The sequence below is a fragment of the Marmota monax genome, unplaced genomic scaffold (genome assembly GCF_021218885.2).
Source record: "Marmota monax isolate L192 unplaced genomic scaffold, Marmota_monax_Labrador192_F-V1.1 WCK01_AAM20220418_F8-fsc00098, whole genome shotgun sequence".
NCBI classification, from domain to species: domain Eukaryota; kingdom Metazoa; phylum Chordata; class Mammalia; order Rodentia; family Sciuridae; genus Marmota; species Marmota monax.
In genome coordinates, this window is record NW_026694639.1 from 1192053 (window position 1) to 1207306 (window position 15254).

The 15254-nt window shown below is 34.9% G+C and overlaps 1 protein-coding gene and 1 pseudogene across 2 annotated transcripts in view; one reads left to right on the forward strand and one right to left on the reverse strand.

The window, feature by feature from the left end:
- Positions 1–15254, reverse strand: part of Spag6 (sperm associated antigen 6) — a 65635-nt gene that overhangs the window by 48587 nt on the left and 1794 nt on the right. The gene's annotated exons all lie outside the window — the stretch shown is intronic.
- Positions 8066–8882, forward strand: LOC124078266 (ADP-ribosylation factor 2-like; annotated as a pseudogene).

A 15254-nucleotide genomic window follows, 5' to 3' on the forward strand; every position in this document is an offset into this window, starting at 1 on the left:
CATAAATAACATAAAATCACCATTTTGACCCTTTTTAAATGTATGATTCAGTGGTCATTTGCAATCCATGTAACCATCACCACCTAACAACCACCAAACTCTTTTCTACGTGGCTGCGCCATTTACTTTTCCACCAGCAAAATACCAGGGGTTCAATTATTCTACATCCTCACCAACAACTGTTATTTTCCATTAAAAAAAAAAAATACTCATCCTAATGTGTGTGAAGTGGTATTTCATGTGGTTTTGATTTGCATTTCCCCAGCAATGCTGCTAAGTATCCTTTTGTGTGATTCTTGGCCATTTGTATGTCTTTGTTGGAGAAATACAATTCAACACCTTTGCTCATTTTGGAATTGAGTTGTATTTGTTGTCACTGATATCCTTTATTTTTTTATAATGGACATACACCCTTTCAATTAAGAAAGATCAATACTCTAAAGAGAAAAGCTAAATTCATAAACATATTTAAAGTTTCATAATGAATGCACTAATGAGGCAAAAAAAATATGAAAAGAATCACAATTGGGCTGGGGTGGTAGCTCAGTAATAGGGCGCTTGCCTCACATGTGTAAGGCACTGGGTTCGATCCTCAGCACCATATAAAAATAAATAAATAAATAAATAAAGGTTTAAAAAAATCACAATTATGTTTCATGTTATTTTCCTTAGATGATTCTGGTGTTTCTGTATTTTGTTTTGTTTTCCCACTTGATACATTTATGTGAAAGCAGTGGTTTATTGTATTTTGAAATATAATTTTGAAATCAATTTATACTGGGTATTTATATTGTATTCTGTCCTGAAATCTCAAAAACTTTAAACTGTTAAGAATATAAAGAATGAACTAATTTATCTGAAATTATAATAGTCAATTCTCAGTGTTTATTATAGTATTTAGCTAATTTATTATAAGTCTCCCAATTTTGGAAATTTTCAGTTTACAATTTAGAAGAAAATATTTTGTCCCCTAAAATGGTATTTCACCAGTCCATATAACCAAAAGAATCTTTCTTCACATATTTTCTCCATTCTCTACTACATCTGGCTCATAAAATAAAACAAATCATAATTCTTTACCTTCTAATCCTATATCCAGTATCAAAGTTAGGCTTCTTGTCAATACTTCTGCTCTATATTCCTTAGTTTAAATGGAAGCAAAATGTAAATTCTAAAAAAATTTTTAAATCTCCAAACTTATAAAAAAAAATAAAAGCTAATGTGTTGGTTTGCAATATTTTTGTTTGAATAACCTTATTCAATAAATGACCTTGGGGCTGAGAGTACAGTTGAGTGGTAGAACACTTGTCTAGTATGAATGAGTGTCCTGGATTCAGTCCCCAGCACAGATAAATAAATAAATAAATAAATAAATAAATAAATAAATAGTCTTGAATCAGGTCATTTTTATTGGAAAAAAAATAAATTCTCAAAAATACTACTCCAAATGTCTAGTTTCAATTGCCTCTTAGTGCTTCATACTTGTCAGTCCCCAGGTGCTTTTTTTTCTCTAAAAAGGGACATGTTCTTATCTCTTACACAAATTGAGGATGGAAACTGTTATTCTAATTATAGATTTGTCCTAAAAATACAGATAAAAATGCAAAAGGAACTGCATAAAAATGATGACTAAATGAAAAAAGAAAAAGAGAATGAAAAAGAGAGAATAAAGCAGCAACACATAGAAAGAAATTTTTCCTTACCTGTCTGTTCATTAGGAATCCAGTCCACAGTAAGTGCATGCATAAAAATTTAAAGTTCATAAATAACAGAAACCTGAATAGTTGCTATAATATCAGATAAGCCCTTTAATGAGGAGCTAATGACATCTTTAGAATCTCCACTGAAGATCCCAACATATACTAACAATATATCCAATATTAAAAATAAGAATTCAGAGATTTGGGGGCTGGGGTTGTAGCTCAGTGGTAGAGCGCTTGCCTAGCATATGTGAAGCACTGGGTTTGATTCTCAGCACCACATATAAATAAATGAATAAAATAAAGGTCCATCAACAACTAGCATCTATGAGTTAGGTTCAATCCCAGCACTGAAAAAAATAAAAATAAGACAAAAATTCATATACTGTACTCTAGTATCTGTAAGATTATTCTGCCTACTCTATGAAAACAAATAAACTGATGTGAAAACATTTTTGGAATTTAACCTAAAGATAATCTTTAAATCCCCCCATACATACACACACACACACACACACATTGTCACTTTGAGTTCCTATTCTATTTTTTTTTGTTGTCGTCGTTCTTTTAAAGCAATATTAGGAACATTGCTTCTAATACTTACATTGAAATTTAGTTATACAAAAAAAAATCAAATAACCTTGCTGTTTACATAGTTATTCACTCAAAAAATATGTCAGGTTTAACCAAGTGGCAAGAAACAGAAATATATAGGCAACACTTAATGTCAAGAAACTAATAATCTAGTGGAGATTACAAAATAACCTCAAAAAACAACTCTTTAATTTCTTTTAATATAATGTAGTTTAAATAACCTTGATTTTGCTGCCAATGGCATATAGAAATCAAAAGGAAGAAAATGTTAACCATTTTCAATGACAAAAAATAACCCATTCATTCTTATATTACATGCATATAATTTATACATATTTTATCTCAATCTGCTGTTTTATAAAAACATTTAACATCTCAACTTTGATCCTTTAAAGACAAGTATCTACAATTATAGTTCTTTGAATTTTCCCAATTGTACCATATTAACCTTGAAAAGTACCTTTGTAATAAACATTTTTAATATTTTTAAAAATATGTGCAAACTGGGCTTTTGGTCTACTTAAATCATAGCAAAGATTTCTTACTGGGCAAGATAGTGTGCACCTTCAGTCCCAGCTGCTCATGAGGCTGAAACAGGAGAATTGCTTGAGCCCGAGGGCATAAGGCCAGCCTGGGCAATATTCAAAGAGCCCATCTTAAAAATAAAAGGAGCCTGGTGCTGTGGCTCATGCCTGTAATCCAGGAGGCAGAGGCAAGACGATTGCAATTCAAAGCCAGCCTCAGCAACTTGGCAAGGCCTTAGGTAAGTTGGTGGGACTCTGTCTCAAAATAAAATATAAAAAAGACTGTGGATATGGTTTGGTGGTTAAGTACCCTCGGAGGTTCAATCCCTGGTACCAAAAAAATAAATAAATAAAAGGAAAAACAGAAAAGATTTATTGTTGCCTCTTACCTGCTTTATTTTGTTTAAACTTTTCCATTTTATTTCTTTATTGTTGTAAAACATACAAATAACAAAGGTTATTAGCTTAACCATTTTTAAGTGTAAACTTAGTGGCATTAAATACTTTTCATAATATGGTACAACCATCACCAATATCTATTTCCAGAACATTTTTTCATTCCTAACAGAAACTCTACACCCCATTAAACAATAACTCTCCATTTCCCTTCCCCTCAGCCTCTGATACCCTCTATTCTTTTTTATGTCTCTGTTATTTTCCTGTTCTAAGTACTTCATTTAAGTGGAATCATACAGTATTTGTCCCTTTTTGTCTCGCTTATTTCATGGGATCATAGGATAATTCTAGGTTTGCTTTTTGAGGGATGCCAAATTGTTTTCCATAGTGATTTTACATTTCCACCAGCAATGCAAAGCACCAAAGTTCCAATTTCTTCAAATCCTCATCAACTTTTATTTTTTGGTTTAGTTTGGTTTTTCTATAACTCCATCCCAGTGAACATTCACTGGTATCTCATTGTGGTTTTTTTTATTATTTTATTTAAGTTTATTCATTTATTTTTGTAGTGCCAGGTATTTAACCCGATGCTAGGTAAGTACTCTACCCCTAAGTACACTCCCAGCCTCCTATTCTTTTAAATTAATAGAATCCAAAAAATAAATAAATAAATAAAAATAAAAAATAAAAAAAAATAAAAAATAAAAATAAATAAATAAATAATAGAATCTTCCTGTGCTGCCAAGACTGGCCTTTAATTCATAATTCTTTAGCCTCAGCCTTCTGGACAACTGGGACTACAGGCCCACATGCCACCTCATATGATTTTAATTTGCATTTTCCTGACTATTGAACATCTTTTCATATGTTTATTGCCATTTGTATATCTTCCTTGAAAAAATACATAGATTTTTTTTTTACCTTTTAATTTAGGATTACTATGGAATTAATAATTCATTCAAGAAACCTATATTAATCGCTTCTCGGCCTTTTGGCTAAGATCAAGAAACCTATATTAAGAATATACAGGGCTGGGGTTGTGGCTCAGTGGCAGAGCACTTACCTAGCATGTATGAGGCACTGGGTTTGATTCTTAGCACCACATAAAAAATGAACAGATACAAAACTACAAAATACAATTACAAAAAAATATTGAAAAATATTGAAAAAAAAAGAATATACAAAGTATTGTAAACAATTGTCCTCGATATCAAGGAACTTACAAAGGAGTTGTAAGAAATAATCCCCAAAATATATGAGGCATGCAACTGTAGAAGTAGAAGGTACCCTGCAACATACAACAAAGTGTCCAACCCAAGCTGTGAGGAAGATGGGAGGGGGGAGGCAATCTGGGGGAGAAATGACATTAAAGTTGAGATCTGCAGACTCTCCAGCAGACACGGCCCATGAAAAAATCGGAGGGTGTGGAAAGGGGAAAGACTGAAGAGTGTGCCAACCAGAAGGAACTATATCATCTAAGCTCAGAGGCAAAATGGGTTTGATCTGTTGACAAAACTGATAATGCAGGATAACCACAAAGTCAATTATGATTTAAGATGTTATATCCCTGATAATATATATAAGGTCTTGTAATTTATTTAAAGGGTCAGAATCACAAAAAATACAGTGTTTTTACATAGAATTCAACAGTAATGATAAATAATTCAAAAAAATACTATGGAGAATATTATATATATAAAATATAATATTTTATATCATTCTTATCAGCTATAGTAATCTTCTGAATTTTGCTTGAAGATTCAGCATTCAGTTGTTCATCATTGAAAGACTAACACAACTGGGACAGAGACTCCTGACTCTCACTGGGCATCTAGCAACGCTTCTTAAAAGGCAAGAAAGCACAGTTTGAATTTACTTATTTAACACTTATGTTATATGCCTCATGTGCAGGCCCTCTACTAAGAAATTTACAAATATTAACCCACTTAATCCTTGTTTCAAGTCAATACTATGAGGTAGAAACTACCCATACTTTCAGAGTCTGTGTTCTTCTGTTTCTTCTTTCACTGTCAATCACAGCCATTTATCAATGAAAACTGGTTTATGTGCCAGATTTAGAACGCATATTAAAGTTGTAGTTTCTTTCCATGATTACTGTTTTAAATAACAACTCCATTCATTTTTATGGTAAACTTTCTCACACTTAACTGTCACCATCTACTGCTGAGATTTTAAATTAGTGAAAATGTAGAGAACACATCTCCAGAACTGGGGGTGTGGTTCAGTGGTAGGATGCCTGTCTAGCATGTGTGGGACCCTAGGTTCAATTCCTAGCACTGCAAAGAAAAAAAGAAAAAAGCTTTTCCAAATTAAATTCACATTATTCTCTTGATAAAATGACTGAAACTTACATGTTTATAATTACATAAGAAAATATTTAATGGACTTTTTGTATAGTTCTCAAATGAACACGTAAGTTCCACAAACCCAAATCTTTCTTTCCAGCTAGACTCTCTCCCTGAGCTTTAAAGTCCCTCTGAATCCAAAGCTAACCAGTCACTGGCATGTGGGAATCTCAGACACGATGCAACTTTAACAATGTTAAAGAATGAATCATTATTTCCCTTGCTTTTTGTATCCCCTTTGTCTATTAAAGAAAAGTATTGATATGTCCAAGCAACCAGAAGCCTGGGAGTCATCTTGATCTCATCTCTCTCGATACCTGTCTCTGTTCCCTTCTCCTAAATTGTCAAATCCTGCTGAATTTACCCGCTTTAATATCTTTTATCCAACATGACTGCTATAGCAAAAAAGAAATGGATATCCAGTCTTCCCGATCCTGTCTTAACTCCCCTCCAAATTATTCTCCACAGTTGCTAAAATCATCTTCCCCTTTTTTTGGTGGGAGTGGGGGATAATGGGATGGAACCCAGAGCTTCACATATGCTAGGTAAGCACTACCTCTGAGCTATATCCCCAACCTTAAAATCATTTTTCTAAACACAGAATGTGTTTTAATTATTCTCTGACTTAAACCCTTCAAGGGCTTTTCATATATTTCAAGAGAAATGTAAACTTCATAAGAGGAGGTCCTTGATGATTAGGACTATTTTCCTCTCCAACCATAACTCACTATGTTCCCCTTTGCCCTATTACCCCAAGCTCCAACCACATCTAAACCTTACCCTTTCCTACTCCTGTTTTTGTTTACTGTTCTCTCTACCTGGATACTGTTTCATCTGACTAGCTCCTAGGGAATTCATCAGAGATAACATCTACTCCTAGATGTGTCCCTTAAAGAGTACCCCTCATTCCTAAATCCTGAGTTAGGTGCCCTTCATATAAATGGGGACAAAATCATATAGCCAGGACAAAATCAGAACTTTGTGTCGATATTATTTCCAGAACACCCAAAGTCTGATTTTTTACTTAATTAAATTTTTAATTTTAATTAGGTATATATGACAGCAGAATGCATTTTAATTCATTGTACACAATTGCAGCACAACTTTTCATCTGTCCATCCATCCACCAGCAAATAAGCTACTTAAAGACAGGGATTGCTTTTGGGTTGGTATGATCAGCATCTAAGCTTCCCTCTGATATATGGATACACAATAAATATTCGCTAAATGATGAATGAACCAACTGTGAAAATTAATGTGTAATTTTCTCTTTCAGACATACTGTAGTTAACTGGGCTGGGGTTATAGCTCAATTGGTAGAGTGCTTGACCGGCATGCACAAGGCCCTGGGTTCAATCCCCAACCACACACACACACACAAAAAAAAAAAAAAAAAAGAAAGAAAGAAACAAAAGAAGAGAAAAAAAGGAAGAAAATCATATATATTGTAGTTAAAATAATGTGTCCATGGTGATTTTCTTTTTTAGTATAAGATGTCAGATACATGAATGACACTATTACCACAAATTCCTAAAGCTTTAAGGAACACAGAAAATAAGAATGTCTAAGAATGAGGCAGCACAGAAGGTAAATAGGCTGTACCAAAAGGATTACCTATTCCAAGAAGCTTCTATACATAATATTCAAAGAGGAAATATTTGGGAGGCAATTAATTTACAAATCTACTTTTAGCTGAGTGCAGTGGTACACACCTAATTCCAGCTACTTGGGAGGCTAAGTAAGTTCAAGGCCAGACTGGACAACTTAGTGAGACCCTGCCTCAAAGTAAAATTGAAAAAGTGATGGGGGTGTAGCTCAGTGGTAGAATGCTTGCTGGATATAATCAAGGTCCTGGATTTGATCCCAAGTATTAAACAATAAAGAAAGAGAGGGAGAGGGGGAAAAAAAAGGAAGAGGGAGAGGGAGAGAGAAAGTCAGTAAACCACAGAGCAGCTGAATGAACAAGCCCAGGGCTCAGAATAAGTCTTTTCTGAATTCCCCTTGATCCCGGAGGCCTTCTAGTCCCACAATCCTTTGAAGTACTATCTTGATTCTCCCCAGGGATTACAGATCTTCTTTTCAAAAGCTTCTGGTTTGATAAGACTTTTCTTAGGAGGTGCAGAAGCCTGAAGTTCTCCAGGGCTATGAGGTTGGCTTAAACCCTAAATATTACTCCCACTCCCTCACACCTCCAGAGATTTGGCAATTAATGTTTTCCACATCTTCCCTCCACTCAAATTCCTGTAATGGTCCATAATGAGACCTCAAAGCCCACCAAATTTCACACTTATTGGATAGCCACTGGCTATCCAGTTACCCAAAGAGAGGATTTGTTTTAACAGTTAATATCAAAGTTTATTAGAAATTTCTAGAGCCACATAAAAATGATTTTCTAATACTTAGAAAACAAAGTAGAAAGAGCACAAGATCAGTAGCAATTAAGAAATGAATTCTAAGCAGTGACAGGTTATAGAATTAAATTACAATGGGGAACATTTTAAAATTGCTGTTTAAAAATCTATTTGGGAAATAAAGAGATATGAATTCTTATGGTGGCTTTGGATGTGGCTGGTAAAACCACTATCTTGTATAAAGTGAAGCTGGAAGAGATTGTGACTACCACCCCTACAATAGGCTTCAATGTGGAGACAATAGAATAAAAAAAAATTACAGCTTACAGTCTGGAATATTGGTAGTCAGGACAAAATCAGAACTTTGTGATGACATTATTTCTAGAACATCCAAGATCTGATTTTTTTAATTAATTAATTTTTAAATTTTAAATGCAGAATTCATTTTAATTCATTATACACAATTGCAGCACAACTTTTCATTTCTCTGGTTGTACACTATGTAGCATCGCACCATATGTGCAGTCATACATGTACCTAGGGTAATGATGTCCATCTCATTCCACCATCTTTCCTGCCCCCATGGCCCCTCCCTTCCCTCCCCTCCCTTTTGCCAAATCAAAGTTCCTCCATTTGTCCCATGCCCCCCCCCCCCCACCCTCAAGGTCTGATTTTTGTGGTTGACAATAATAACAGAGATGGTCAATGAGGCCTGGAAAGAACTAACCAGAGTATTAACAGAAGATGAACTCAAGAGATGCAGTTTTATTGGTGTTTGCAAATGAACAGGATCTTCCCAATGCCATGAATGCAGCAGAGATCCCGGACAAGCTCAGTGTACACTCCCCCTACCAAAGAAACTGGAATGTTCAGGCTACTTGTGCTGCTAATGGAGCTGGGCTTTATGAAGGTCTGGACTGGCTCTCCAACCAGCTTAAAAACCAAGAATGACCCGAAGCAGTCTATCCCCCCTGCTTCATGGCAAAGCCAGCTGGCCGCCTCTGTGTACATGTGCACATGTGAGGAGCCTTGGTGGCTGTGTGACTGGGAGTGGAGGCAGTTTTCTCACATTGTGTCTATACACGCTATAAGAAAACCAGTATTACATTTTAAGGAAACCTGTGTTATGTTTTAAATGCTACCTTCCATTTCAATATTTTGATGATTATTTTTGTAATTGATGCAGGAATCCTTAGGGCTCCCTGGTACACAACAGCCAAAGTGGTCTTCAGGATGGAAAGATGAGGAAGTTGGAGAAGAGTATAGACAGGTCTAGTTACTGTCCTGGGTCTGGCATCTCTGCATAGAGCCCTCATTTTGTAAGAAGGAACAAATGAATTGTCATTCTTTACCATTACTGCCAATGTTAGCAGCTCACTTCTGAGTGCTTTAAAGCAAATGATCCTCAAGAAGAAAAGGCACTTGCTTACTAGAGTGCAAAGAAGATCAGATTGGGATGTTTACCTTACCTTCTACTTTAGCCCAGACTTCATGATTTAACATGCTTTAAAGAAATCAGTGATTTCTTTGTTAGAGTATCAAGATGCTGTAACACTAGAAAACTATCCATCCTTCCCTTAGGCTAATTCTTTCCATTATCTGCCCATTTCCATTATCTGGACACCCTTTTAGTAGCCAAGGCTCTTTCCTAAAGCTCCCTGGTCCACAGTGGAGGGAGGCTGAAGGTCAAGTTGAAGAAGTGAGGGGATGTTGCTTTCATGTTCTGGTGTTACTGCTACTGCTCCAGGTTTTAGGCCCCAAGGCTGCTGAACCCACTTCCCTGCTATGTGCAGAATGTTCTACACAAAGCAGGAGAGTCACTCCTGTATGGAGTCATTACCATGCACAACTGTCTTAGTTCACCTTAGGCTATTGGCTAGTTTCTGTTCCCAGGACCTCGCACTTGTGAGCTGTGAGAGTTTGTGTGCATCAAAAGGTTAATCTTGGGGAAGAAGTTCCCTCCTGACCACCCTTGGTATTGTCCCCTATTTGGTACTAAATCTTCTGTGAAAAACATCACTTGTCTAGATTACACTCCCTGGCCCTGACCCCTTCTCTGGATGATAGGAACATTTTAGGAACTGTTTGGAAGTGGTTGTATGCTTTATTGTCTCCGAATATTCATAAGAATGAGACTAGCTAAGTTCATTCAGTCTAGAGCTCTTTTGTCAGACAACAATTGGTCACATTTGTATCTAAATACTTCCACTAAAGTTTTCAAATTCCTTTTTTAAAAAAAAAATCTTGAGGGGCTGAGGTTGTGGCTCAGCAGTAGAGGTAGAAAGCGCACTTGCCTAACACCTGCGAAGTGTTGGGTTCAATCCTCAGCACCACATGTAAATAAATAAAATAAAATTATTGTGTACAACTACAACTAAAAAATAATATATATATATATGTATATACATATGTGTGTGTATACATATATATACATATATATATGTATACACACACACACATACATATGATTCAAATTATAGACAAGGGGATATAAGATGAATTTTAGCAAAAGTAAACCTTGGTGGCTAGGGACATAGCTCAATTGGTAGAGTGCCTGCCTCCCATACACAAGGCCCTGGGTTCAATCCCTAGCACCACACACACACACACACACACACACACACACAAAGTAAACCTTTTTATTGATAACAATGAAGTTATAAAAGGAAAAATATTCATGCCATAGTAAATGTGGATAAATCATTATATTATAATACTGGTAGTAAGTCCAGATTTGATTTTTAACCACAGAGTAATTCCTGAAAAACATTTAGATTGTACTCCTGAAATTGGCAGGAACTGCAATTTATATAGATAAGTACATAAATACACTTTTGTATTTATGCTTAGTCTAGTGTACCCAGTACAGTGCTAGGCCTCACTGAATACCTGTGGATTGGTTACAGAATGAAGAGTTTTCTTTGGAAGGGGAAAAAAATGATTCTAACTAACTTACTTTATTTTTATTTTTTTTTAAATTTTAATATTTTTATTTTTTAGTTATCGGCGGACACAACATCTTTGTTTGTATGTGGTGCTGAGGATCGAACCTGGGCCGCACGCATGCCAGGCGAGCGCGCTACCGCTTGAGCCACATCCCCAGCCCCTAACTAACTTACTTTATGATGAGGGCCCCTGACAAATGTTCTTTGGGTTTAAATATCCATACTACTTTATTCACCTGAACTATTATAAGAATCTAACTTTTAAGACATATGAAAGCAAAAATAATTAATCCTTCCTTTATCCTATTTAAATATTTTGAACACCTATTCTCTGCTTAGAATTATGCTAGATGTTGTGAGGGGAGGGGGGTGCTTGTGGCTTTAATCCCAGATTCAGCAGGCTGAGGCCAGGAGGATCTAAATTCAAAATCAGCCTCAGCAATTTAGCGAGATCCCAAGCAACTTAGTGAAACCCTGTCTCAGAAAAGGCCAGGGATGTGGCTCAGTGATTAAGCACCCCCAGGGTCAATTCCTGGTGCAAAAAAAAAAAAAAAAAAAATTATGATACTAGGAGTGAGCTGGATGTGGTAGTAATCCCCGCTCCTCAAGAAGCTGAAGCAGAAGGATCACAAGTTCCAGGCCAACCTAGGCAACTCAGCAAATCTCTGTCTCAAAATAAAAATTTAAAAAGAGCTGGGCTTTAGCTCAATGGTAGAACACTTGCCTAGTGTGCACGAAGGCTCTGGGTTTAATCCCTAGTTCTGCCAAAAAGAAAAAGAATTATGCTATGCATTGAATGTACAGTTATTGAAGAAAACATAAACTAAGTAATTTTGGGCTAGGGATGTGACTCAGTAATCAAATGCTTGCCTAAATTTCCAGCACCACTGTGGGGGGTGGGATGGGGGTGGCAAAATAGAAACTAATTTTAGTTGTGCTAAGTACTATGAAGGAGAACTACTAGATGCAAGGGAAGCATACATCCAGAGACTTAACTCACTGTGAGAGTTCAGGGAAGTCTTCCCTGGGTAATCAACATCTAAAAAGAGCCATAAAGTATGGTTAGAATTTAGTTAAGAGAAAGAAGTATAAGGAAAAGTTCCAGGCAGAAGCACAAAGGCACTGAAAGAACAGTCAAATGTAAAGTGGAATTATGGAATACTTAGGTAATTATTCAAACATTTTTGAAAAAAATAAACTCACAACATTTAGATTTAAAAAAAAAATTTTTTGTAGTTATAGATGGACAGAATGCCTTTGTTTATTTTTATGTGGTGCTAAGGATCAAACTCAGTGCTTCACACATTTTAGGTAAGCACTCTGCCACTGAACCATAGCCCCAGCCCCACAACATTTAAATTTAACCCACAAAACTTGCAATTTCTAGGCCTCACCTCCTATTTATGACTCACTTATACCTTGGATTATTTTTTAATTGATTAATTTTTGTTAAGAATGCACTGAGATCCTAGCCCTTGCTCTATTATCTTCTACTATGTCCAATGCTTAAATAATAAAACAGATAAATATCCATCAAGGAGCAGTAGTTTGGAACACTGCAAAAAAAACTCTGAAAAATCTTTAGTTTTTAAGACATATTTTTAGGGTTTTTTGTTTATCAAGAACTGAACCAGAGGCATTTAACCACTGACCCATATCCCCAGCCCTTTTTAGTTTTTCATTTTGAGACAGGGTCTAAGTTGCTTAGGGCCTCCCTAAGGTGCTCAGGCTAGTTTTGAACTTGGGCTCCTGCCTCAGCCTCACAAGCTGCTGGGATTACAGGTGTGTACCACCACATCTAGCTACAAATTCATAATTTTTTACAGCTCCCTGGAATGTTTTCCACTTGAAAATAAGTAACAAACTTCTCTATCCCTATCTTTCAGAAAAAGTGCTTTGAATTAATTATCTTTTATATTCACAATTTTAAGACTCCTTTTATATGGACAAAACACATCAAATGATTGGTTAAGTTTTTTAAAGTCACTGATAATTTTCAGTTGCAATATCCTTTAGTACAGCATGTTTTATAAAAGAATCATGGTACAGGTACATAGCAAGATATGTTTTAAATACATTATAAATGCTAACTAGGGGCTTTTCCTTCTCACAGAATATCAAAGTATTAAATAATCTGAAGATTTTTGCCCTGCTCCAGATACCTGCAATTTAAAAATCACTTATATCAACAATGTGTATTTGTTATTTTCTTAAATCCTGAACCTACTAATTGCCTCAGTCAACACAACAACCTCATATAGAAGCATATTTTAAAATTTTGTACATACTTCTGTATTCCTAGTCTTCTAAAAATGTGTATAAGTACTGATTTGCCATGTTTTACTGCTTTCTATAGGTTATATGTAAAATATTATAGAACTTTACCCCCCATTTATATAAATAGTTGGTTCAGAAAAAGTTTATGTAGCTAAGCAGTTTAAAAATAATTTTTTGGAACTTATAGAGCTTACTTTAGAAGACCTCCTAAACAGACCTCAGAGGGGCCTGGTATTCCAATATGCCACAAAACATGTTTCTTATATTTTAAAACTAACCAACTACCTCCAATTGCTGAAATTTTACAATTGGTTAAAGTAACAATGTATTGTCTCTACTATTATAGTCATGTGTTGCTGATTATTCAGAGAAAGGAAGTATCAAAATTCATTTTTAAATAGCTACAAGATGTAATGGTTCAAACATACAGGGTTTGAGGGTACATAAAGAGATATTATAATAAACATTAAACATTTTAATCTTTTTTTATATGTGTTCTTTTGATTTAGAAGGAATGAACTTCAATGAGGGAGAAAAATTCAAGGTTATAGACATTTGTACACAGTTCTCTGGAGTAAAAATTTTGACTTAGAAATCAACTTATTATTTTCCAAACTCTCTAAAGAACAGATCCTGCAACATTTTGTTTGCTTTGGTAAATAAGTATTAAATAAGGCAAATTCTCTCATTAGCACATCAAAAACACAATGAAAAACACTGGAAATTAAAAATGCAATGAACCCCTTTGATAATATTCAGCTTTAATAGTTCTTTTACATACAATGATTCAAAATTCTTAAGATAATTATTGTTTAATCATGATGTCTGCATTGAAAGCATTTTCCATGTTATACTGGATCCATGATACATGTTTACTTAAACAGTATATTAAGGGAAAAGGAGGGAAAAAAATATGTCAAAGTCAGGAGTAAAATGCATTGGTACATTACCAAAATGAAGGCACTTACCTGAAAAAAAAAAAAGCTTGATTATAATATATAATTGATACACACATATTGTGGCTCATTCAAAAGCATTTTTAAATCCATAGTAATTTTTAAAAGAATAAACTATTTGAATGGTTAAGTCCATTGATAAGAAAGAAAAGCTTACATTATAAACTTGCAGATTATTTTTTAATTAAAAGAACAAATATGTGAGTATATTCATGATCGGTCTCTATTTAAAATTACTAAAGGAATGCTGAAATTGAATCTAGTTTAAAAATAAGTTCCTCAGGAAAAGAAAAAAATCTTAATATGCCATCAAGATAGCAGTCAAAGGAAGACAATTTCAAAACATTGTTATATTCCTTTTTTATTCTATTTCTTCACAAGCCAGACCGTAGTGTAGAATGTCAATTTCAACCCACTTATACTTTGGTGATCACTTAGCCTGCCAGTGTGAATTAAATTCCATAATATAAGCTAGGTGTGGTGGTTCCATCTACTCATAGGCTGAGGCATGAAGGTCACTTGAGCCCAGGGGTTTGAGGCCACACTAGGCAACATAGCAAAACCTGTCTCAAAAAAAGAAAGGATAGATGGATGGATAGATAAATAAATCCCATTACATACTCTATATTGTACTCTTACAGAAAGAGGTAACTTGCACTACTATACTAAAAGATGGTACTATATATCTTGAGTGTTACATATATAGTTCAGTATTAAATTTCTAAAATAACATCAATTATTTTCCCATTTTTTAAAAAATAAAGTTTTGATATGCCTGTATACATATTGTCCAGAAATTAAGTCTTTGTAAATAGTGTCCATTCACAAAGGACACTGAGTAGGACTGAGAGAGAAAAAAAAAAAAAAAAAAAACTTCAAAAGTAACTAACTGCATTTTAAAAATGTACAATGTCCTAATTTGCTTATATATATGAAATACTATGTGTAAAGTATTGTTCTGGGTACTTTGAGGAGTCTGAGGGCATGTTCATGCGTGCGCATGCGCGCGCGCACACACACACACACAGAATAAAGAAAATTAAACTACATGAAACAACTACTGAACAAAAGATTATCAGTTTTGACATGTCAAAATTTTTAGAAATGGAGATTAATGGTTTCCCAGAGTTAGGGATGGCAGGAAG